A 25,235-nucleotide genomic window follows, 5' to 3' on the forward strand; every position below is an offset into this window, starting at 1 on the left:
GGAACAAAGCCCGACTTGTGGCTAAGGGATATTCACAAGTCGAAGGTTTGGATTTCGGTGAAACCTATGTACCCGTAGCTAGGCTTGAGTCAATTCGCATTTTACTTGCCTATGCTACTTACCATGGCTTCAAGCTTTATCAAATGGACGTGAAGAGTGCCTTCCTCAATGGACCAATCAAGGAGGAGGTCTATGTTGAGCAACCTCCCGACTTTGAAGATAGTGAGTACCCTAACCATGTCTATAAACTCTCTAAGGCGCTTTATGGGCTCAAGCAAGCCCCAAGAGCATGGTATGAATGCCTAAGAGATTTTCTTATCGCTAATGGCTTCAAAGTCGGAAAAGCCGATCCTACTCTTTTCACTAAAACAATTGCAAATGATTTGTTTTTATGCCAAATTTATGTTGATGATATTATATTTGGGTCTACTAACATATCTACTTGTGAAGAGTTTAGTAGGATCATGATTCAAAATTCGAGATGTCTATGATGGGGGAGTTGAAGTATTTTCTAGGATTTCAAGTCAAGCAACTCCAAGAAGGCACCTTCATTAGCCAAACGAAGTACATTCAAGACATACTCACCAAGTTTGGGATGAAGGATGCCAAGCCCATCAAGACACCCATGGGAACCAATGGGCATCTCGACCTCAACACAGGAGGTAAATCCATAGATCAAAAGGTATACCGGTCGATGATAGGATCTTTACTCTATTTATGTGCATCTCGACCGGATATTATGCTTTCCGTATGCATGTGTGCAAGATTCCAAGCCAATCCTAAGGAAGTTCACCTTAGGGCCGTAAAACAAATCTTGAGATATTTAGTTTATACTCCTAAGTTTGGCCTTTGGTACCCTAGGGGATCCACTTTTGATTTAATTGGTTATTCAGATGCTGATTGGGCAGGGTGTAAGATTGATAGAAAGAGCACATCAGGGACTTGCCAGTTCTTGGGAAGATCTCTGGTGTCTTGGGCTTCAAAGAAGCAAAATTCTGTAGCTCTTTCTACCGCCGAAGCCGAGTACATTGCCGCAGGCCATTGTTGCGCGCAATTGCTTTGGATGAGGCAAACCCTTAGGGACTATGGTTACAAATTAACCAAAGTTCCTCTCCTATGTGATAATGAGAGTGCAATCCGCATGGCGGATAATCCCGTTGAGCACAGCCGCACTAAGCACATAGCCATTCGGTATCACTTTTTGAGGGATCACCAACAACGGGGAGATATCGAGATTGCATATATTAACACCAAAGAACAATTGACCGATATCTTTACCAAACCACTAGATGAGAAATCTTTTACCAAACTTAGACATGAGCTAAATATTCTTGATTCTAGGAATTTTGATTGATTCCTTGCACATATAGCTCATTTATATACCTTTGATCATCTCTTTCATTTGCTATGACTAATGTGTTCTTCAAGTGCATTTCATGCTAAGTCATAGATTGAAAGGGAAATGGAGTCTTCGGCGAAGATAAGGCTTCCACTCCACTCCATCATATTATTCATCCTTCGCCGTCGCTCCACAACGCTCTCCAATTTGGTATAATCTTCACTTCTATATTATTGACCAAAGGGGGAGAAAGTTTGAGAAAGGGCTTATATTTCACTCACAAGTATCCATTTTTGGCGATTCATGCCAAAGGGGGAGAAAGTATTAGCCCAAAGCAAAAGGACCGCTCCACCACCAATTTCAAAAATTTAGTCGTTCAATTTGTATTTAAAATAGTGTTTTCAAATTGGTATCTTATTGTTGATAGATTTTTTCAAATTGTATACCCTCTTCAAAATTAATATCTAAAAGCCTCTTGAACACTAAGAGGAGGATTTCATTAAGGGGGAGTTTTATTTAGTCAAAAGAAAAGCATTTGAAACAAGGGGAGAAAATTTCAAATCTTGAAAATGCTTCCCTAAATCTTATTCATATACCTTTGACTATTTGCAAAAGACTTTGAAAAGAATTTCCAAAAGAGTTTGCAAAAACAAAACAAGTGGTGCAAGTGTAGTCCAAAATGTTCAATAAGAAGAAAGCCATCCATGCATATCTAGTAGAAATAATTATTGGTTTCATTTCAAGCAACCTTTGCACTTACCTTATGCAAACTAGTTCAATTCTGCACTTATATATTTGCTTTGGTTTGCGTTGGCATCAATCACCAAAAAGGGGGAGATTGAAAGAGAAATAGGCTTACACCTTTTCCTAATTGATTTTGGTGGTTGAATTGCCCAACACAAATAATTGGACTAACTAGTTTGCTCTAGATTATAAGTTTTACAGGTGCCAAAGGTTCACAACAAACCAATAAAAAGACCAAGAAAGGGTTCAAACAAAGAGAGTAAAAGACAACCCAAAGGCAGCCATGGTCTGGCGCACCGGACTGTCCGGTGTGCCACCGGACAGTGTCCGGTGCACCAGGGAATCCAACTCCAAACATGCCACCTTCGGGAATTCTGGGAGCCGCTCCGCTATAATTCACCGGACTGTCCGGTGTGCCAGCGGAGTAACGGCTACCCAGCGCCAACGGTCGACTGCAACGAAACAGTAAAAGTGAACAGTGCGCGCCTGCGCGCGCAGAAGTCAGAGCAGCGCCAGAAGGCGCACCAGACAGTGAATAGTAACTATCCCGTGCACCACCGGACTGTCTGGTGACCCAGAAGTCAGAAGCTCCAACGGTCGGGTGACGTGACTGGCGCACCGGACAGTGTCCGGTGGCGCACAGGACTGTCCGGTGCGCCATACGACAGCAGCCTTCACCAACGGCTATTTTGGTGGTTGGGGTTATAAATACCCCCAACCACCCACCATTCATTACATCCAAGTTTTCAGCCTTCACACCTCATACAAGAGCTATAGACTTCATTCAAGACACATACAAAGTGATCAAATCCTCTCCCAAGTCCAAAGATCATTCCAATCAAATTGTGACTAGTGAGAGAGATACTTGTGTTCATTTGAGCTCTTGCGCTTGGATTTCTTTTCTTCTTCCTCTATTCTTGTTTCCAACTCAATTGTAATCAAAACAAGAGACACCAAGTTGTGGTGGTCCTTATAGTGGACTTAGTGTCCCATTTGATTGAAGAGAAAGGCTCACTCAGTCTAGGTGACCGTTTGAGAGAGGGAAAGGGTTGAAAGAGACCCGGTCTTTGTGACCACCTCAACGGGGAGTAGGTTTGCAAGAACCGAACCTCGGTAAAACAAATCACCATGTCGTCCGCTCTTATTCGCTTGTGATTTGTTTTCGCCCTCTCTTTCAGACTCGTTTGTATTTCTAACACTAACCCCGGCTTGTAGTTGTGCTTAAGTTTGTAAATTTCAGATTTGCCTATTCACCCCCCTCTAGGTGACTTTCAGTTGGACTCAGGCGCAATGGTCCGACGATATGGTTCATCGGGTCTAACCATCATGCCTTCACTGGCACATCAGACTTGTCGGGGAAATGTCTCCAGTCCCTAGGACCCGCCGGTCGTAGAGCACGCTAAGAAAAAGCCCTTAGTCGCTAGGGACCGTTGGTCAGCTAGAAGAGGTGGATACGTCAACCCTGAAAGAACCCGCCTCGGTCGAACCCCATGGCACCGAGTCTGGGCTTTGGCATGGCAAAACCCGATAGGGGGGCCAAACGTGTCGAAGGGAAACCACTCGATTGGATCTCGCGCCTAGCCCCAAACTAACCCATCATAATTGACCGGCCGCATTAACCACGCCTAGCAGCGCTTGCGCAAGTTCGTCTCCCACTCATGACCTACGAACCCCTCAGGCCGCATAGCCCTCATGACCTACGACCCCCTGGACTATGACACATTTATGGTCCGCACGCCCCTCGGCTGGCAGTGCACTCTTGACCTATAGGACTAGGCTTGAGTGCGTAGACCACTGACAAGGTACAACACAATGAGCCATGTTGAGCCTAGGCTACGAAGGACACGTGTCAGTATAGCCTAGATGATGGCACCCGAGACCCACGCAGCCCCGCGCCGTCCACCATAGTAAGTACGAGACATCAGGCGACCCTGGGGCCCATGAGTACTCATGGCTTTACCCCAGGTAACAACGTTTGGTTTTACCCTTGCCTTACGACTCCTTCCTATGGAATCCACTGTCGACCGACCTCTCTCTCTCAGCCTATAAAAGGGAGGGGTTGGCCCCCAAGTAGAAGGGAAAAGTGGGGAAGAAGGCCCAAGTTGGACAGAGTTGAGTTCACTAGGACACGCACCCATAAGAACAAGCCCTAGGCAAACCGACGAAAAGGAGGAGGAGCATCAACGAGGACCAGGAGGGCGAAGCCCTTCCACCAAGCCAAGACTTAGATAGGACTCCACTATCTAGCTTCTAAGTTCTACTTCCACCCCGATAAAGAGTGTAGCTTCTAAGCTCCACTTCGACACCAATAAAGAAACTTGGGAGCCACTCCTCTCTCTCTCTCTCTCGTTCGCTTGTAACCCCTACTACGAGTTTTGATCATCAATTGTGTCGGTAGTGCAAGCCACCGATGACTGGAAGTAGGGACATTTTGTCTGAACTAGTATAAATCTTGCATCCACTGCACACACCCTCCAGAGCCTGCAACACGCACAACAAATTTACTTGTCGGAGCAAGGTTTGAAACACCGACAAGACTATACTCATTGGTTCAACAATCCAATTTATCGAGGTCTAACGCCTCCATACTCTCTCAAATCACTTCTAATTCAAAAACTTTGTGAATGATATTTATTCCAAAAGACTTTTGGTCGTCATTTGAGCTAAATATAACAAACATAAGTAGATAACTAGTCTATACCATAATTAACTCATTAGACTTACCTAGGTCAAGCTACTAGCTCATACCTCCTTTATAGTATAATCAAAGGAAGATAACGTCCTAAATTAATCTAAGTATCTCTTAACTCCAACCAACACTTAGAACTAGTCCATACTTAACCTTATCATTCATCATTTAAAAATCAAAATGAATTCCATACTTAGGGCATGAAAACCATTGATTACTCAAATAATCACCATTATTGTGACATAACTCAAATTACCTCTATAGAACACCCACATTAGTCACAATAACCTTATATCTTCATTAATCATTAATCAACAAAACTACTAAGGGCCTAGATGCTTTTAATCTCCCTCTTTTTCACTACACGACGGTTCACTTACAGCGACCTACGGTTGGTTGCTAAAACGGCCTTCAGCGATCTACGGTTGGTCGCTAAAAACTTTTAGCGACCCATAAGGATGGTCGTTGTAAGTGCCGTCGCTAAAGGCTTTAGCGACCGACATCTTTTTAGCGACCGACCGTCCGTTGCTGATATTGTATATTTAGCGACCAACCGTGGGTTGCTGTACTATAGATTTAGCAACCAACTGTAAGTCGTCATACTATACATTTTGCAACCAACAGAAAGTCACCCTTTTTATGGTTGTTATTAATAATAATATACATTTAATTAAGCACCACAAATCACATATTTTTATACACAAATCATAAAGACATACACAGTTAATCAATATACTAGAGTCATAGATCCATCACATAAACACAAAAACACCACAATTATATATTCACAAAAGCATCACAATTATAATATCATTCACAACTAGATCATTTACAGATAGCTAGCTAGATCATTCACAAAAGCTCCAGAGATGATCAGTCACAAAAGCACCACAGCGACATCACTCCAGCGTGAAGCAGTTCAAAAGCCCACAACTACATCACTAATGTTTCATATCACTCTAGGTATTGTTCAAAAGCCCACAACTACATCACTCTAGCTGCTCCAGAGCTGATCAGTCACAAAAGCACCAAAGCTACACTAATGCTTCAAGCAGTTCAAAAGCCTTCAGACAACCACTCCAGCTTCTTGTATCCTCCTGTTTTAAGGTACAAGCTTTCATTGTCCAGAACACCCTAGAAAAAAGTACATCAAATTAGTATATTGTTGCTACATTTGCAAATAAAGATACTGTAGAACAATTCATCATCATATAAAAAGGAGCATTCGAATACAGATAATTATACTCCAGGAGAAAAAGGTTACTACAATACAGTCTGTTCTTGAAATAATTCTACAGTCAATCACATATTTCAGAGCTCAAAATATCAGGTTCAGGCAATAAGACCACTCCGTTTCAAAATAAAAAGTTCAGGCAATAACAGTTCATGCAATATGACCATCCTCTTTTTAATAGGACATACAACTCTGCTATATTTTCAGTTTTTTTAAAAAGAATCTAATAAACAACGTTCGCCTTATAAATGTTTGGAATGTAATTAAGGATGAAGGTGGAGCAGATCAGAGTGGACTAAAATGTATATACCTTAGAGTAATCATGAAAATGTCAATCAGACAATGATACAACCCATGATCAGGAAAAAATATATTTTGAGAACTTCAGGTGAGATGCTAGCCTCATTTGCAACACCGAAATTGCTTGGAATCCAAAATAGTTGTTGCATTGGTGATTTCTTAATCTGTAAGGATACGTTTGATTTCTTGGTCTAAAAATACAATAGTTGACTAAAGTTTAAAGATCAAATGTTGGACACTTAAATCTTTCATCGTCCTTATACAAAACCACAAATCCTACAAAATTTGATTTGTGTTGACATAAGACAAGCAACCGTTTCTATACTTAGACAAGGGTACAAATGACATATTATGATATAAACATAAACGATAAATTATAAAAACTGCATTTATTCCTCAAAGCCATAACATGTTCTGAATTTATCAGGTTCATTGGTCCCAACTTTTGAATGAATAAAAATTTCAATGAAAACTGCAGACAAACTATTGGTGCTGAAATAATCATAATAGCCAGTGGTAGCTTTAAGGGATCAAATGAACAATAAGTCAAGGAAGAAACAGGTTTATCAGCCCAAATTTTAGATGAACATTGTGATGCAATAACCAATGGACATAAAAGCATGCATATCAAGCAGTCAACATCAACATTTACATAAGAACTAAGAGGCTCTGAATCATGAAGATTGAGAGGCCGGTGGAATCGAACAAAAGTGATGTATATACTTACCATCTGAAGGTCTAGGCTCCCAGAAGTACTCTCCACGAGATTCAGTCGAGCACGGACATCATAAATGATTGGTCATTCAAACCATGGAATCATAAAGTGTGTCCCTTCAAGGGTATACCTTTGTATAGAAATTGTTTGGTGTAAATTGAACTGGTTCATTGACTAGGGGAAATGCAAATATATTTTGTTCTACTCTTTATTAGTCGGTCAAAGATGAAATTTTCAATATTTCCAAACCAGAGTGACAAGCATGCTACTGCTGGACACTCGCAAGAACAAATGCCAATAACAGTTTGTTCTTGAAATAATTCTATAGTCAATCACATATATTTCAGAGCTCAAAATAGCAGGTTCAGACAATAAGACCACTCCGTTTCAAAATAACAGTTCCACAATATGACCATCCTCTTTTTAATAGGACATGCAACTCTCTTGTGTTTTCAATTTTTTTAAAAAGACTCTAATAAGCAACATCAGACTTATAAATGTTTGGGATGTAATTAAGGATGAAGGTGAAGCAGATCGGAGGGGACCAAAATGTATATACCTCAGAGTAACTTACTTTAGGTCTTGCTCTAAATCCTCAAGTCCTCATATGTAGAGAATTGCGAGTAGGTAGACTATCCATAATCAAACAAAATATCAATCAAACTATGTTCCTGCCACATTTTGCAAATTGATATAAATTGCAGTTAATAGTATTGTAGAAGTCTTGAGTTATATTAATGTTTTCTAGAAATACAGATGCATACACTTAAAATATAATTTGTGTTAAGAGTAATGTAGAATCTGGTTCATTACATATGTGTAGTATCTATCATGTATCTCTAGTGTGGAGGCTTGTAAGACTACAATGTGCCTAAACAAAAAGATTGAAGATGCTGATCCAATGGGAGGAAAAAATAGTAGCTGGATGTGCTTTCTGACAAAAGTGAACTAACATCAAACATCCTTGTAAAGCAGGAGGAACATATGCTTGTCACTATACGTTTCTTCAATGACCACCATAGCCAAAACATATATATTAGTGTTTTCTAGAAATATTGAGTTACATTACTAACCAATTTCTAGAAAACCTAAGACAAGTATCCGTCAATAATCCCATTGGTCCTCATGTACGTGTCTTCCAAACACTATTAATTTGTTCACAGTATTTTAATGTATGCTGAAATTGATTAATGTAAAAGTTCCGTCCAAAAATTTAACCACAGAAGAATGTTCATGGATTAGTGCCCTATCATGCTAGGAAGATCTACCAATTGTGGTGGGTTTAAAGATTGGGATGTCACTACTGCCCACTCAAAATCGATAACAAGGAAAGAGAATCATTTGCACAAATACAATTACATGTTGTAAATAAAGCCTACATTTTGTAAATCATCCTGTATAAATTGGATATATTCCAATACAATTACATGTTTCCTAGTATTGTGTAGTATTTAACCCCAGAGTTCATAGTTGTTAAATGGGAAACTAGGCATGTTTGAGCCCAGTTAAAAACTGCAAAGACATAAAATTAACATTTAGTTCAGTATTTAGCATGAGACAAATATTGGTGTTAATTACTAATTGGAGGCCCCAATGAACCACTTCACGTGCTCTTCTTAATAGAAAAATGACACGTTTTGACGTGTGTTAAAAAACCAACTTTTTTCTCATTGCAGATATGCCATAGCTAGTATCTGCACCAACGCACTACTAGGTTATTGGTATTATAAGCTAACTAATCTATCAACTTCCACATGATTTGTTACATGAATTTCTTAGCGTTCCAGAAACAACAAGTGCGTTTAGATGAAGGTGTAAGTAGTAACAGTAGATTGGGAGATGAGAAGACTGAAGCTTCAAGAGACAATGATTTTCGCTTCTTAAAAACAAATTCCCCCTACCGCAAGTTCCATACATGATTTGACACAAACAAAGCTTGCAATATTATTAGTACAGCACTATGCTGCGTGGGTACTTAATATAAGTAATAAGCAGTGCGTTTCTGGATAAAAATACATATGCGTGCTTCCTTATCTTCATCAACAAAAATCAAATATTGCCGACCATAACGCGTGAAAAATTCCAGGAATCTCCCAACCTTAAAATTCGTCTCAGGTAGATGACATTCAGGTTTAGGAGTCAAGGCTCCAAATCTGAACATAATAAAGTGTATAAAAATTTGGATGCAACAGACAATAATCCCATACCTCCACTCCGTAATCGATGCCGCGTAGCCAGTGCACGGACGCAGATGCAGAGGCGTGTCTTGGACGCATAGGCGGAGGCGTGTCTCGATTCACATCGTGCTGGCGCAGCGGTGGACGGATCCGTAGAGGACGACGCGCAGACGCGGGATGGAGTAGAGAGTAGAGACAACGCCTCGACACGAGCATGGATAGAGTTCTTGCTTGGTTGGTTGCTCCATTGGGCGATGACGGAGTACACCGCTGCCTGCTGAGATGCCTAAAGCTCGAGACCGTGCCCGGTAGGCCAGATCCGGGCTCCTCCAGTGGAGTCGACCATGGATCTCGACTCCAGAAGCTAGATGTGGAGGTGGCGATGGTCCTAGGCGCGTTAGAGGTGGCGGCAGTGAGCGGCTGTGGACGGGACCTAGCGGTGCATTGAGGATCTAGAGGGGAGGCGGCGGCGGCGGGGCGCACATTGTGCGAGGTGTGGGTCGGGGAGCGGCCGTGCGATTACGTCGGCAGCGGTGGCGGCAGCGGTGTGGGTAGGGGTTCGGGGAGCAGCTACAGATGGGTGAATTTTTGGTCAATCTCGCGCGCGGGGACACACACAACTGGGCCAACCCTAGTTACATATGGGCCCAATTTTTTTAGCGACCAACGTTTGGTATCCACTTACCTCTATAGCGACCAACCGTAGGTCGTTAAAGTTATACAGTTTTAGCGACCAAACGACCGTGGCTATAAACAGCTTTAGCGACCAACCATCAGTTTCTAACATTTAGCAACCAACAGTCCGTGCATAATAAAGGTCGCTAAAAGTCAACCGTGGTGTAGTGTTTGGTGATTGATGGTGATGGTGTTTCGAACCTCGCTCCGAGAAGTAAATTTATTATGCACGTTTTGGCTCTAGAGTGTGTGCACGGTGGGCGTAAGAATTATACTGGTTCAGGCAGAACATATCTACTTCTAGTCATTGGTGGCTTGTGCTACCAGTACCATTGATGATCAAAACTCGCAGTATGGGTTACAAGCGGGTGAGAGAGGGAGGAGAGGCTCCCAAGTCTTTTTATCGGAGTGGAAGTGGAGCTTAGAAGCTATACAGTGGAGTCCTAGCTAAGTCTTGGCTTAGCGGTGGGACTCCGGCCTCCTGGTCCTCGTTGGCACTCCTCCTGTTTGTTGGTTCGTCTGGGGCTCATCCTCATGGGTGCATGTCCAAGTGAGCTCAACTTCGTCCAACCCCCTTGCCTGGGGGCCAACCCCTCCCTTTTATAGGTCGAGAGAGAGAGAGAAAGAGAGATAGAGGTCGACAGTGGATTTCATAGGAAGGAGCTATAAGGCAAGGGTAAAACCAAATGTTCTTACCCGGGGTAAAGCCACGTGCCAGGTGAAAGGGAAATGTGCATTTGGGCCATTTCTATTATATTTTGGTGATTAAGTGTCCAACACATACTAAGTAAGTTAAGTATGTGCCAAATGAAAAGAGAAGTGCAAATCATGTAACAAGGTACATTTCTAGACTTAGTACATTGGTTTGAGTACTAACATGTTTTGTCTAAGTGATAGAAACAGAGAAAAGAGAAGGAGAAAAGGACTTGGCTCTGAGCAGCCAATACTCAGCTCAGTCTGGCACACCAGACAGTGTCCGGTGCGCCAGGCTGGCTTCCGGCGAACTGGCCACTCTCGGGAATGTTTGGCGGCGTACGGCTATAATTCACCGGACTGTCCGGTGGTGCACCGGACTGTCCGGTGAGCCAACGATCGCCAGCGCAACGGTCAGCCGCGCAATCCGCGGGCGACGCGAGGCCCACGCCAACGGTCGGATGGGGGCTCCGGACTGTCTGGTGCGCCAACCAGCCCGGAGTTGCAACGGTCGGCTGCGCCAGAATTGGAAGGAGATCGTGCACCGGACATGAACAGTGGCTGTCTGGTGGTGCACCGGACTGTCCGGTGCACCACCCAACAGAAGGCAAGAATTGCCTTCCTTGTTGGCTTCCAACGGCTCCTAGCTGCCTTGGGGCTATAAAAGGGACCCCTAGGCGCATGGAGAAGCTACCCAAGCATTCACTAAGCAATCTAATACTCCCACACTCCGTCTCTACGCACTTGATCGATCGTGTTAGTGATTTGAGCTCCGTTCTAGTTGTGAACTCTCTGTGTTTCATTTTGAGCTCAAGTCTTGGCTTGTGTGCGTGCGTGTGCTGCGGAGTGTGTGTTGCTCCCCAACCTTACTCCATGCCTTCTTTGTGATCAATCTTGTAAGGGTGAGAGGCTCTAACTTGTGGAGATTCCTCGCAAACGAGAAAAGATATAAGGAAGAATACCGTGGTATTCAAGTTGATCATTGGATCACTTGAAAGGGGTTGAGTGCAACCCTCGTCCATTGGGACGCCACAATGTGGAGGTAGGCAAGTGTTATACTTGGCCGAACCACGGGATAAACCACTGTGTCTCTTGGGTTGTCTTTCTTTGTGATTATTGTGATTTGCAAGAGCTCGCTCTATAGCCACTTGGTTCTATTGCACTAACATCTTTATAATCAAGTTTTGTGGCTATTAGTTGTTAATTTTTACAGGATCACCTATTCACCCCCCCTCTAGGTGCTCTCAATTGGTATCAGAGCTGTTCTCTTCACGTAAGGGACTAATCGCCCGAAGAGATGGATCCTAAGGGAAAGGGGATGGTGGTCAACAACAAGGAGAAGGAGTCTTTCCTCAACGAGCCTAGAGATGACAAGCCAACCGACTCAGGCTCGAGTCATAAGAAAAGAGATGGAAAGAAGAAGAGGCGCATCAAGAAGACCGTCTACTACGACAGCGATGGATCTTCCTCTTCACCAAGAGACGACGACGAGAAAAAGGAACCGGTTAATTCAAATTATTCATTTGATTATTCTCGTATTCCTTTTAATTCCAATGCTCATTTGCTTTCAATTCCTCTTGGTAAACCTCCACACTTTGATTAAGAGGACTACTCTTTTTGGAGTCACAAAATGCGTAGTCATCTATTCTCTCTCCATCCTAGTATTTGGGAGATAGTTGAACATGGAATGCAATTTTATAGTACGGATAACCCTGTGTTTATTAACGAGCAAATTCATAAAAATGCACAAGCTACCATTGTTTTGCTAGCATCTTTGTGCAGGGATGAGTACAACAAGGTGAGCGGCTTGGACAACGCCAAGCAAATATGGGACACCCTCAAAATATCACATGAGGGAAACGACGCCACCATGATCACCAAAATGGAGCTGGTGGAAGGCGAGCTGGGAAGGTTCGCTATGATCAGGGGAGAGGAGCCAACACAGATGTACAACAGGCTCAAGACCCTGGTCAACAAGATTAGGAGCTATGGGAGCACGAGATGGATGGACCACGACGTCGTCCGACTTATGCTCAGGTCTTTTACCGTTATTGACCCTCATCTTGTGAACCTCATCCGTGAAAATCCTAGGTACACAAAGATGACGCCCGAGGAGATACTTGGAAAGTTTGTGAGCGGGTGCATGATGGTGAAAGAAGCCCGATATGTAGACGACGCTCTTAATGGTCCATTACCCGTCTACGAGCCTCAACCCGTTGCTCTCAAAGCAACAAGCAGTAGGGAGGCGCTACCAAGCAAGGTGGCACAAGTTGAGGCGACCGGGCTAAACGAAGATGAGATGGCTCTCATCATCAAGCACTTCAAGACCGCATTAAAAGGACGCAAGGAGTACCCTAACAAGAATAAAGCAAAGGGAAAGCACTCTTGCTTCAAATGTGGTAAGACATGTCATTTTATTGCTCAATGTCCCGATAATGAAAATGACCACAGGGAAGAAAGACATGGGAAGAAGGAGAAGAAGAAAAGCTATAGGAAGGCTAAAGGCGAGGCACATCTTGGCAAGGAATGGGACTCGGACTGCTCTATGGCGGAACCGCCCGAATTATTCCAACATAAGTGTCTAAGTCCCACCTTAAAGGCTAGACCACACTTAAATAGGAATAAAACGTCAGTCCCTCGGATCCAGCCCGACGAGGCCACTAACAGGATCAAGTACCACGTACTCACTCGATGGTGAGGCACAGAGCAAATACAATAAAGCATAAAACCATACATTAAGGAGTATTAAATTTATTACAACATCATCGGAGTTTTAGCAAAAGTAGTGATCATTGTTCGGAATGCAGCAGAATAAAACTAACGATAAATAAACGGAGGGATGGGGAAGCCTATCCCATCACTCCTCATGCTCCTCCTCAGCCGAGGTAGGGTCCCACTCGACTGTCCAACCCAGTGGCAAGATGGACGACCAAGTCACTCCAGCAACCATGTCCTCTAGAGAACCTGTAAAAAATGCCACAAGCAAGGCAGAGTATACTAATACTCAGCTAGACTTACCCGGTGTGAGGAGTCTACTCCTCTACCTCTAGACATGCAGCTGTTTGGCTGAGGGGTTGGGTTTGCCAAAAGCACTAGCTGAGTCTAAAATCAAGTTTTCGCTTTTCAAGTTTTTGTGTGACTCTCTTAAGACTAAATGTGTACCTATCTAATCATACATGGTATCAAACATTTAGCAATCAACAACTTTTGCCAATTCATCATGTTTCCACTTGTTACTCAATGTAGCAGCATGGATCAAGCAGTCTCATTAGCTGCGAGAAGCAGACGATTCGAATCGAGTTTTAAACCTTGCAAGGTAAACCTAAACACACGACGTGGCGAGGCACTCTGTCCCCACACATATCAACCGACCCCATCGATTCCCCGTTAACAGAACAGGGCTCACCGCCTTGGCGTACAATGCCTCACTGACCCCGACTGCCGTCGTGTAGTGACCACACTTGTACCCACCATAACCGGAATGGGAGACCACGTCTCAGGTCGCGTGAGGGGCAAAGTCTGCTGCCAGGTTCACTCAGGTACTAGGCTTACCGATTTACCATATTTCTCGGCATGTGCTTAGTACGTTCAAACGCTTGACACACGGTACCACACCTTAATCCTTATTCCAATTTCCGTCTCGTAGACAACCAATCCCCATGGATCGTTGTCCACAGACCATCATCAATACGATATGAAAATGGATACAACCAATTTCTGACCTCGCGCGAGTGCTAGAAAAATCACTCGACTTCTACCGAGATCCCTAGTTAGCAAAGCAGCTACTCGACCTAGCATACTAGTATCCATCTCAAAATGAAATCCTGAGTTAATGCAACTAGGATTTCAGGCAACTCCTACACTTAAGTGCACCATACAAGCCTACAATCATTAAGTGCAGTAAAATAATATATAGAACTGGTTATGCATAAAACCAGGGCTTGCCTTCCAAAGCTGGGGCAGGCAGATCCTCGATGGCAGGCTCTGGTGCTGGCTCCTGGGCTACCTCCTGAGCAGCTCCGTGCTCCGGAATGAGGATGTATTCCCCCTCGGCGAGATTACAGTCTATCGAATGCAATGCATAAGATATATGCATAAAAATGATATGCACATTTGGAAAGGTTATGCATAGTAAAACAGTATTAAGTTTAGTGTGTCTCTAGGGTTTCTTTTTAGATATACTTAAGGGTTTTGTATTTTCATCTATTTCTCCCAAAGTTTCCCTTTTTCTTTCTATTGCTTCTATTTAAGCATTTTGAACTATCATGGTCAGTTAACATTTTCCAAAAAATGTTATAAAAATTACAGTGGGTAAATATTCACCATTGTGGGTTATTCTAGAAGTTTGAGGCTGAATTTAATTCAGACACTACTTGTGCAAAATTTACAAAAGTAAGGGAAAAAAGACACTTTATACTATAGCTCTAGTGTAGGTGAGGTCTCTGCACTAAAATTTATTTTTGTCCAGATTCAAAGGTGATATTAGACTTCTGTGTTAAAAATCACAGAAAAAGACCTACTGGATATTTAGTTGTGATTTTCTAAAGTTTAATGCCAAAAAGGTACTTATAACTAACTTGTTATTTGAACAACAAAACTCATATTTTTTCCTACAATCCTAATAACAAAATATTAGTTATCCCAAGGTTTGGGGTGTGGTCTCCTAAGGATTATTTTTCTAAGATTTTCCTAAGTTTTCATTATTTGCATAAAATAAAAGGTAATGCATTTCTTTTATACTAAACAAGAGTCCAACAAAATTTTCCAGTGAACTATACTGAATAAGTGAGCTAACAAAAATGTGGTTGCTCCCTGGTTCCTATTTTAAACTACCTTTTCTATTTTCTTTAACATTAGGCTAAAAATGATTTAAATGGCAAACCCTGCCTTAATTTGGTGTACTCAGGGTTTTACTATTTTAAACAGATTAGGGAGTGATTAAGTACTTCTCTGATTTTTCTTAGCCTCAGTCTAACAATGTAACTATTTTTCCTTCTTTTATTTAGCTTTTGGCCAGAACACTATTTAATTCCAAACTTTAAATTCTTCTGCAACACTTAGGGGGTTTTGTATTTTTCCTAAGTAGGTTACAATATTCAAAACCTAGCAAAATTGGTTTGACTCAATTTGGTTGAATAAAGCTGAAGTTATGAATTTTACCAGCTCTGTTTGTATTTAAATGAGAAATGTTTAAAAGTTTTTCTGGAAAACCAGTTTACACCGAGGACCCTGGGTTTTTCCTAAAACAATCATTTAACTTATACCCCTGCGCAACTATTCACCTGAGTCGCTGACAATTCAAAAACCCCCTGACTTCTATTCCTTCTTCCCCGAGGTCCCTCCCCCTTTTGAACAGTACCCGTGAAAGTAAAAAGGGTGGCACGACTTACCGGCGGCGAGGGAGGTCCGGCAAAGGGCGGGGTTGGCTCCGGGAAGTCTTTGCGGTCACGGCGAGGTACGACTCGATGACGGTGATGGTCGGAATCGGCCGGTCCACATGTGCAGGCGGGTGAGCTCGTCGGCGGCGGGTGCTCCGGCCTATCCATGGCGATACAGTTCAATCCAAGGGCACGGGGAGCTTCACGGGGTGCTAATGAGTCGACCCGTGCAAGGAATCAAAGAATAACTCACCGTGGAGCTCGGTCTATGTTCGCCGGCGGTCGGGTGAAGTCCGGTGACCTTGATCCAGCGTCTCCGGCGAGGCAGAGCTCGATTCCTCGCTCTGGGAGCTTCACAGAGGCACGTAGAGTCTCTCTCGAGGGTTGGACGTGGCTGGGAATGGCTCAGTTGGCCGGCCTACTGTGGCGGGTGCTCGGGCGGCCGTTGGCACGATGTGTGCAGGGCAAACTCCGGCGATCTCGTGCTCCGGTGAGGTCGAGAGCGCGCGGGGGCATACGGCTGAAGCCTTGGCTGGCTTTATAGGCGCAGGCGCGGGCAGGGGACACGGTCGTGGCTTGGCATGGCGTGGGGCGCGCGGGTTCGGGCACCGGGCGTGCTCTGGCAAGGTCAGGGCGCGTCGAACACGTGGATGTGTGTTTCTGCCCTTGTTCAAACGCCTGCTGAGATCGCAAACGTGCGAATCTTGGCAAATATCCGGCGCAGACCTCTTCCTGGCACCTATGGCTATCTCTTGTATGTGAGTTCCAAGGGGAGATAAGCCCTAGGTCAGAAGATTTGCGGACGCCAAATCTGGGTTGTCTCACTGTCCACCCCGAGACAAAAGTGATGTCAAATCATGTCAAATGGTTTTGGCTCGGGTTCAAATTTTTACAGTGGTTTCCTTAGGTAGTTTGGCACCTTTTTGGTATTTAGACCAAGTGGTTTTGGCGCCATTTACTAAGTGAACATGTTTGATCTTTAGATTAGGGTTAAATTTTGACTTAGAGAAGATTAGAGATCTCTAGTGTGCTCTCTACTTAAGGAGTGGATTTGGGGTCTTTGAGGGGCCTTTTTGTAATGTTTCCCTTCTGCATTTTATAGGTTTTAGTGTGTACTTAACTTTGGTTAAAGATTAGAATCAAGATTTGGCCACTTGATTAACTTATCCACTGATCCCTTGCTTGGAAGTCTAGTGCCTTTAGGGGTCTAGGGTTTAACCTCTTTGTCTCAAGATGATAATTGTTCAAAATGTTTGGGTAAGGCTTTTGTCATTAACATTTCTTAGCTAACCCATGTTTCCAAAGTTTTAGGTGCTCCTTCTCCTCCAATTAACCACATGTGATAACAAGTCATCAGTGCAAGTATGAAGCCAGTGTCTTGGTAACACCTGAGATGTTACAGCCCTCCCCCTTAAAGGAATCTCGCCCCGAGATTTTGGGTAGGGATCCTTTAGGGGGTACCAAGAAGGTGTGCTTGTGTGTTGCATTTTCCTTTAGCCAGGTTTCTCTAGTTAACTGCTCTTCGAATGTCATTCTCTTTGCAACTTCAGAAGGAAGTCCTTTTAAAGTTATTTTCAAAGCTTACTATACCTTTAACATCTAAGTTTTTCTTATATTTAGATTCAAAGGGCAGGTGGGGGTGGGGTTTTTGGATTACGCACCGACTCCTTTGGGCAGAAAGTCGGGGAAGCGAGAACGTAGAAAATCCTCAGTCTCCCACGTAGCCTCTTCTACTGAATGGTGGCTCCACTGAACCTTATACATCCTGATCGACCTTGCCCGTGTTGATCTTTCCTTTTGGTCCAATACCTTGACGGGGTGCTCTTGATAGGACAAGTCTGGTTCTATCTCCAATTCTGGTTCAGGTAGCACTTCCGTGGGTAAGCGGACACACTTTCGTAGCTGAGATACGTGGAACACATCATGAACTGCTGACATATGGGGTGGCAACTTCAATTGATATGCTACAGGCCCACAAGTTTCTTTGATCTCATAGGGCCCAATGTAGCGAGGAGCTAACTTGCCCTTGATTCCAAATCTCTGAACACCTTTGGTGGGTGACACTTTAAGATAAACATGATCTCCCACTTCAAACTGTAGAGGCTTCCTTCTCTTGTCCTGATAGCTCTTTTGCCTGGCCTGAGCAGCCTCTAAATTCTTCTTAACGACTCTGACCTTCTCCTCGGCTTCAAGTACCAAGTCAGGTCCAAAAATTTCCCTCTCTCCAGCTTGTGACCAATTTAGCGGTGTCCTACACCTTCTCCCATATAAGGCTTCAAAAGGTGCCATCTGTAGACTGGACTGGTAGCTGTTATTATAAGAAAATTCTGCCAAGGAAAGACACTTATCCCAATCCTTACCATAGTGTAGCACACATGCCCTCAACATGTCTTCCAAAATCTGATTTACCCTTTCTGTCTGACCATCTGTTTGAGGATGGTATGCTGAGCTTCTTATTACGTGGGTCCCAAGTGATTCTTGCAATTGCTCCCAGAAACATGCCACGAATGGTGCTCCTCTGTCCGACACAATAGTCCTTGGTATTCCATGCAAACGAACTATTTGATCAATATAAATTTCTGCATACTTTTCGGTCCGGTGGGTGGTATGTACTGGCAAGAAATGAGTTGTCTTAGTCAACCTATTGAAGCGTCCCGGTCCTCTGGGACTCAAATGTGATACAATTACTAGTCACAGGAGGCTAGTAAACATATTTATATATCAGATAGTTCTAGATCTACTTAAACGAGACAAACCTATAAAGGTGGCGAACAACTTTAAGAGTTGGTCCACAACTCGGGACATATCATCAGAGTGGGGCTGAAGCAGCCTGATATATGCAGTGAAGCAAATCAGCGGTCCAACAGCCACATGCAAGGTTGGGAACAGTCGTAACTCTTACCCGATCTCCTTTTCTGAAAAACAACAAATAAGCAAGGGTGAGTACAAACGTACTCAGCAACCCACCTTCACCTGCGGAATGGGGGAATCAGATATAATGCATGGAATATGTGGAGCTCAGGATATTTTGCAGAAACAACAATGTCGGCGTTTCGAGACCGGGGGGTCCCCAGGCCGACGAGTGAATGTCGCCGCGTGCCCCAGCCCAGATGGGTCGAGCGCGAGGCCGAGCGCGAAGGGGGGAAGCAAGGTGGCCGGAGACCAGCGTGAGAGAGGTGGGAATCCCGCGGCCTTCGTGTTCGTCCCGCGCCCAGGTCGGGTGCGCTTGCAGTAGGGGGTTACAAGCGTCCACGCGGGAGAGGGAGCGAGCGGTTTCAAGCGAGCGCGTGTCTCGTCCTCGTCCCCACGTGGCCAACCCTCTCTAAGAGGGCCCTGGTCCTTCCTTTTATAGGCGTAAGGAGAGGATCCAGGTGTACAATGGGGGGTGTAGCAGAGTGCTACGTGTCTAGCGGAGGAGAGCTAGCGCCCTAAGTACATGCCGTCGTGGCAGCCGGAGAGATTTTGGCACCCTGCTGGTGTGATGTCGTGGCCATCGGAGGAGCGATGGAGCCTGGTGGAGGGACAGCTGTCGGAGCTGTTGAGTCCCTGCTGACGTCCTCTTGCTTCCGTAAGGGGGCTGAGAGCCGTCGTCGTCATAGAGGATGCGGGGCGCCATCATTGCCTATCTGGCGGAGCGAGCCAGATGGGACGCCGGTCTTGTTCCCCGTGGCCCGAGTCAGTTCGGGGTAGGGTGATGATGGCGCCTCCTGTAGACGTGGCTGGTCGGCACCCTAGGTTGGGCGACGTGGAAGCTCCTCCGAAGCCGAGGTCGAGTCTGTCTTCCGTGGCCAAGGTCGAGTCTGAGCCCCTGGGTCGGGTGAGGCGGAGACCGTCGGCTGAGGCCGGGGCGGAGTCCGAGCCCTGGGGTCGGGCGAAGCGGAGTTTGTCGTCTTCTGGGGCCGAGCCCAAGTCCGAGCCCTGGGTCGGGCGGAGCGGAGATCGCCGGCTGATGCTTGGGCGGAGTCCGAGCCCTGGGGTCGGGCGAAGCAGAGTTCGTCGTCTTCTGGGGCCGAGCCCAAGTCCGAGCCCTGGGTCGGGCGGAGCGGAGTTCGCCGTCTTCCGGGGCTTAGCCCAAGTTCGAGCCCTGGGTCGGCCGGAGCAGAGTTCGCCGTCTTCCGGGGCTTAGCCCAAGTCCGAGCCCTGGGTCGGGCGGAGCGGAGTTTCCTATGGTGCCTGCGGCCGGGCCTGACTGCCTGTCAGCCTCACTCTGTCAAGTGGCACCGCAGTCGGAGCGGCGCAGGCGGCGCTGTCTTTCTGCCAGGCCGGTCAGGGGAGCGACGAAGTGACGACGGTCACTTCGGCTCTGGGGGGCGCGCGTCAGGATAAAGGTGTCAGACCACCTTTGCATTAAATGCTCCTGCGACTTGGTCGGTCGGTGCGGCGATTTGGTCAGGGTTGCTTCTTGGCGAAGACAGGGCCTCGGGCGAGCCGGGAACACGTTCGCCGCTGGAGGGGGGCCTCGGGCGAGACGGAGAACCTCCGGGGTCGGCTGCCCTTATCCGAGGCCAGGCTCGGGCGAGGCGTGATCGAGTCCCTCGTATGGACTGATCCCTGACTTAATCGCACCCATCAGGCCTTTGCAGCTTTATGCTGATGGGGGTTACCAGCTGAGAATTAGGAGCCTTGAGGGTACCCCTAATTATGGTCCCCGAAAGTAGCCCCCGAGCCTCGAAGGGAGTGTTAGCACTCGCTTGGAGGCTTTCGTCGCACTTTTTTGCAAAGGGACCAGCCTTTCTCGGTTGCGTTTTGTTCCGGTGGGTGCGCGCGAGCGCACCCGCCGGGTGTAGCCCCCGAGGCCTCGGAGGAGTGGTTTCACTCCTCCGAGGTCTTAATGCCTCGCGCAATGCTTCGGCTGGTCTGGTCGTCCCTCATGCGAGCTGGTCGTAGCCCGGGTGTATGGTCGGGTCCCAAGTTCTCGGGCTGGTATGTTGACGCTGTCAACGGTTCGGCCGGAGCCGGGTTTGCGAGAGCAGCCCCCGAGCCTCTGCACTGGGCGAGAGGACGATCAGGGACAGACTCGACTTTTTTACATACGCCCCTGCGTCGCCTTTCTGCAAGGAGGAGGGGGGGAAAGCGCCATGTTGCCCTCGATGGGCGCCGAACATGGTGTCTCCGGTGAGCTGCAAGCGGGTAATCCGAGTGGACGTCCGTGCCCCGTTCGTTGGGGGTCGGCTAGGGGCCCAGAGGCACGCCCAAAAGTACCTGCGGGTGATCTGCCGGACCCGGTCCCCTGGCGACGGGGTCCGAGGGCTTGATGCCTCCCTCTGATGGGATTCCGTTACAAGATCGTTCCCGCTGGTCTCGGAAATGTCCTAGGGTACCTCGGGAGCGTAGCCCGAGCCTCGGTTACGTATCGAACGTACCCATGGTCATCCCTCGCTCGGCGTCTGAGGCGGCTGTGAACCCTTCAGGGGCCAGCCTTCGAACCCCTGATCAGTAATGGGCGCGGAGCCCGAGTAGCCTGAGGCGGCCGTGGAACCCTTCCGAGGGGCCGGCCTTCGAACCTCTGACCAGTAGTGGGTGTAGAGCCCACGCGATCTGAGGCGGCTGTCGAACCCTTCCGAGGGGCCAGCCTTTGAACCTCTGATCAGTAGGGAGGCTCGGAGCCTGGTTCCTTCATGGGGAAGGATCCTTTTCGGGGTATCCCCCTTTCCCGGTCCCTGTTGCAAGAGAGAGAAAGAGAAAAAAAGGAAAAGGATGCGAAATCGAACGACGCGGCGTACCTTTTTTGACGCGGTCATTATGGCGAAGGCGAAGCGTCGCTCGCTTCTCCTGCCAGAGGCGCCGCCTGTCCCGCCGCGGAGTTAATGCGACGGGGCGAGTGGTTGGCGGGGCGGTCGTTGCGCGTGCGCGAGCCGTTCGAGGAACGGATCACGGGTGCGTTGTCTTCACGCCGTGAGAGAGGGTTCTCTCGCTGCCCCCGGACGGGACGTGAGCTTGGCTGACGACGTGGCCGCTGCTCCCGCCCGCCTGCCACCGCCATTACTGCCGGCCCATTTTTGGCCGCATTGGCCGCCGCGCCAGGCTGGCGCTGCTGGGTCGTGCGCTGGGTCGCCTCGAGTCGCGGTATTGGTTCCGCAGTCGAGGAGGCGCGGTAGTGGCGCAAGTGGCGGTGCTGTTGCATGCACAAAGCATTCGGCGCGCCGGTTGCATGACGCGTGGGCCTGGGCCTCCATGCTGGGCGTGTGGGGAGTCGGAGAAGTGCGCCCACTTGGCGCGGTTGCATGCCGCCTGCATGGTTGCCTGCCCCTTTCGCCCATTGGTCTGGGCAAAAGTGGAGAGTCGCTTGTAACCGCCGGGCGGTTGTACGCACCGCGCACGGTGGTTTGGCTTCTTCTGCTCTGAGCCGGCTTGCATGACGTGTGGGACCCAGCCCCCGCACCGTAGGGGAGGACCTTGGAGTGTGTTGGAGAAGACTCAGCCCATGACGGCTGGGGACGCAAGTAGGGAGAGCCGCCTTTAAAAGGAGGGTGACCCCCTTGGAAGGCGACCATGTCTTCGCGCTCCCTTATGCATCGTGTCTTTCCACCTTCCAAGCCCCCAGATGGGGCATATCCGCCGTCTTTCCGCCTCGTCGTTGGAGGAACACAACTCTGTGGGAGTTGGTACCTTTCAGCCATCGCTCGGCTTCAAGGATTTTCATCATACAGCCCGGTTGCACCCCTCCGCCGGCGGTCACCCAAGATGGTGACCTCCAGTTTGATGGCGGGGGAAAGCGAACCGGGCTGCGGCCTCTGCCCCTCCCTCAGCCTCAAGGATTTTCATCACTAGGGCTGAGGAGGGGAGTGTGTCGAGTTGGGATCGGCCCCTGCGTGGGCGGTGGCCCGCTCCTTCCCTCAGTGATCGGGGGAAGGGCGATCGTCGTCCGTGGTGCCGGCAGCTGCAGCGTGCCTGGCTCTCGGACCCAAGTGGCTTCGGAGCCACTCTCGGCGCCGGCTTCTGCCACGGCAGCTGGAAGAGGTTCTTCCGCCGACGAGATAGCCAGGGCCGCCCACGGGCCGACCTCCAACTCTACGGCCTTCTGCCCGTCCTTGCCTCACGAGTTTGGGCACGGGCGGGGGCCTCCTGGCAGCGGCATCCGCTCTGAGGTCATCGCTGCCGCTGTTCGGCCCCCTGGAGCAGAAGTCATCGTCGTCGCCGCTGCCAGAGCGGGCGACGACGCGCCGTTCGTCAATCTTCCGTTGTTCCGCAGGCCCCCCATCGAGTGGGGTTGTTCGTACCTGCGGAGGTGGAACCAGAGTTTCGTTTGTAATGGCACTTTGAATGCCGGTGTTTTGTTCATTGCGGCTTTCGGGGCCTGAACATGTATGTATTTTCGGCACGGAGCCGTGTTTTTTCCTCATTTTCGAGCACTAAGACTCGCCTGTTGGTTGTCTGGACCGCTTCACCAAGCGTGGGTCGCCCCATGTAAAGGTGACGGGTGAGGTATCCGTATCCCAGAGGCGTAGGAGTCCCTCGGCTCGGTCAGCCTTGTTGCCCGAGGTTTCTCTTGCTCAGTTAAAGGAACCCCTCGGCCGCTCTTCGATGAGCCGAGGCCAGGGGTAGGGTGTCAGCGCGAACGGAGGCAGAGTTGGCTCGGTGAGAAGACCTGGTCAGCCGGAGCCTGGCCAGGCCGTCCGTTAGCGGGACCGACGCCGGGACTGACCTGCCGGGGCCTCGGGTCGGGCTGACGTCCTCAGGGGACAGCTGGCCGAGGCCTCGGGGGTGGCCAGCCGAGCCGCCTGCCAGAGCCGGATTCTTGGAGAAGACCCTAGCGGTGACGGCCCGGGCTTGGTGATGACGCCGTCCTTCAGAGTGGGGATCTTCGGACCGCGTCGCCGTCTGAGGCTAGGTCGGGCCTCGCCGAAGGTGTTGCCGACGCCGAGGGTGCTGCTGCTCCCTTCAGCCGTCAAGATCCGAGCCTGCAGGATCAGATTGTCTTGTAGCGTGGGTTTCCTGCGGCCGCCGAGGCCAAAACACACCCTTGCTATGTTGTAAAGCTGCGTCTCTTTTCCTCTTGTTTCGAGTATCTGGACTTTTTTGTTGGTAACGGAATCGCTTGTGCGAGCGAGAGTTGCTTCTCATGGAAGGTGATGAGTGAGGTATCCGTATCCCGGAGGCGTAGGAGTCCCTCAGCTCGGTCAGCCTTGCCGCTTACGCGCACTCTTACCCGTCCTTGGGGTTCTGTTACCGACGCAGTCGGGAAGGCTCAAAGAATCGCTCCGGCAGAAGAGCTTCCGAACGAGAAGACTTATCGCAGAAGGTGATGAGTGAGGTATCCGTATCCCGGAGGCGTAGGAGTCCCTCGGCTCGGTCAGCCTTGGCTGCTTACGTGTACTCCGTCGTTTTCAGGGTCCGCTTTCGAAGCAGTCAAAAAGCACGAAAGACATTCTGGCAGAAAGGATCTTTTTTCGAGGAAAAAATTCGATGCAGAGGGGGTTCCCCCCTTTTAGCCCCTGAGGGAGGGTCGGGCTTTGCCGAGGCAAGGCTGACCCTTCCTTGATGACTAAACTTTGCGTGGGAGCGAGGTATATGAACAACTTGAAAACATCTTAAGGGTAGAAACGACGTAGCTGTTGGATGTTCCAAGCGTTGCTGTAGACCTCGCCTTGACTGTTGGCCAGCTTGTACGTTCCGGGCTTCAGAACTTTGGCGATGACGAACGGCCCCTCCCAGGGGGGCGTGAGCTTGTGCCGCCCTCGGGCGTCTTGTCGCAGCCGAAGCACCAGGTCGCCCACCTGGAGGTCTCGGGACCGGACCCCTCGGGCGTGGTAGCGTCGCAGGGACTGCTGGTACCGCACTGAGTGTAGTAAGGCCTTATCCCGAGCCTCCTCCAGCTGGTCCAGCGAGTCTTCTCGGCTAGCTTGGTTGCTTTGGTCGGTGTAGGCCCTCGTCCTTGGGGAGCCGTATTCCAGGTCTGTGGGCAAGACGGCCTCGGCCCCGTAGACTAGGAAGAACGGCGTGAATCCCGTGGCTCGGCTTTGCGTTGTCCTCAGACTCCAGACCACCGAGGGGAGTTCCTTCATCCATCGCTTGCCGAACTTGTTGAGGTCGTTGTAGATCCGAGGCTTGAGCCCTTGTAGAATCATGCCGTTGGCACGCTCTACTTGCCCATTTGACATGGGATGAGCCACGGCGGCCCAGTCCACCCGGATGTGGTGATCCTCGCAGAAGTCCAGGAACTTTCTGCCGGTGAACTGGGTGCCATTGTCGGTGATGATGGAGTTCGGGACCCCGAAGCGATGGATGATGTTGGTGAAGAACGCCACCGCCTACTCGGACCTGATGCTGTTCAGGGGTCGGACCTCGATC

General features: G+C 48.2%; 1 pseudogene across 4 annotated transcripts; it reads right to left on the bottom strand.

The window, feature by feature from the left end:
- Positions 1-5,525: 5,525 nt before the first annotated feature.
- On the bottom strand, positions 5,526-9,825 carry LOC103640872 (uncharacterized; annotated as a pseudogene). 4 transcript variants are annotated; one of them, XR_559899.4, is made up of 3 exons: positions 9,229-9,810; positions 7,034-7,653; positions 5,526-5,906 (listed from the first exon to the last, which is right to left on the bottom strand). The product of XR_559899.4 is annotated as an uncharacterized protein, transcript variant X3 (transcript). The 4 variants fall into 4 exon arrangements; XR_004853115.1 differs by having other exon boundaries at positions 5,530-5,906; positions 7,034-7,692; positions 9,229-9,804; XR_004853113.1 differs by having other exon boundaries at positions 5,833-7,653; positions 9,229-9,825.
- Between the last annotated feature and the right edge of the window lie 15,410 nt (positions 9,826-25,235).

Source organism: Zea mays, chromosome 10 (genome assembly GCF_902167145.1).
Source record: "Zea mays cultivar B73 chromosome 10, Zm-B73-REFERENCE-NAM-5.0, whole genome shotgun sequence".
Classification (NCBI taxonomy): Eukaryota; Viridiplantae; Streptophyta; class Magnoliopsida; order Poales; family Poaceae; genus Zea; species Zea mays.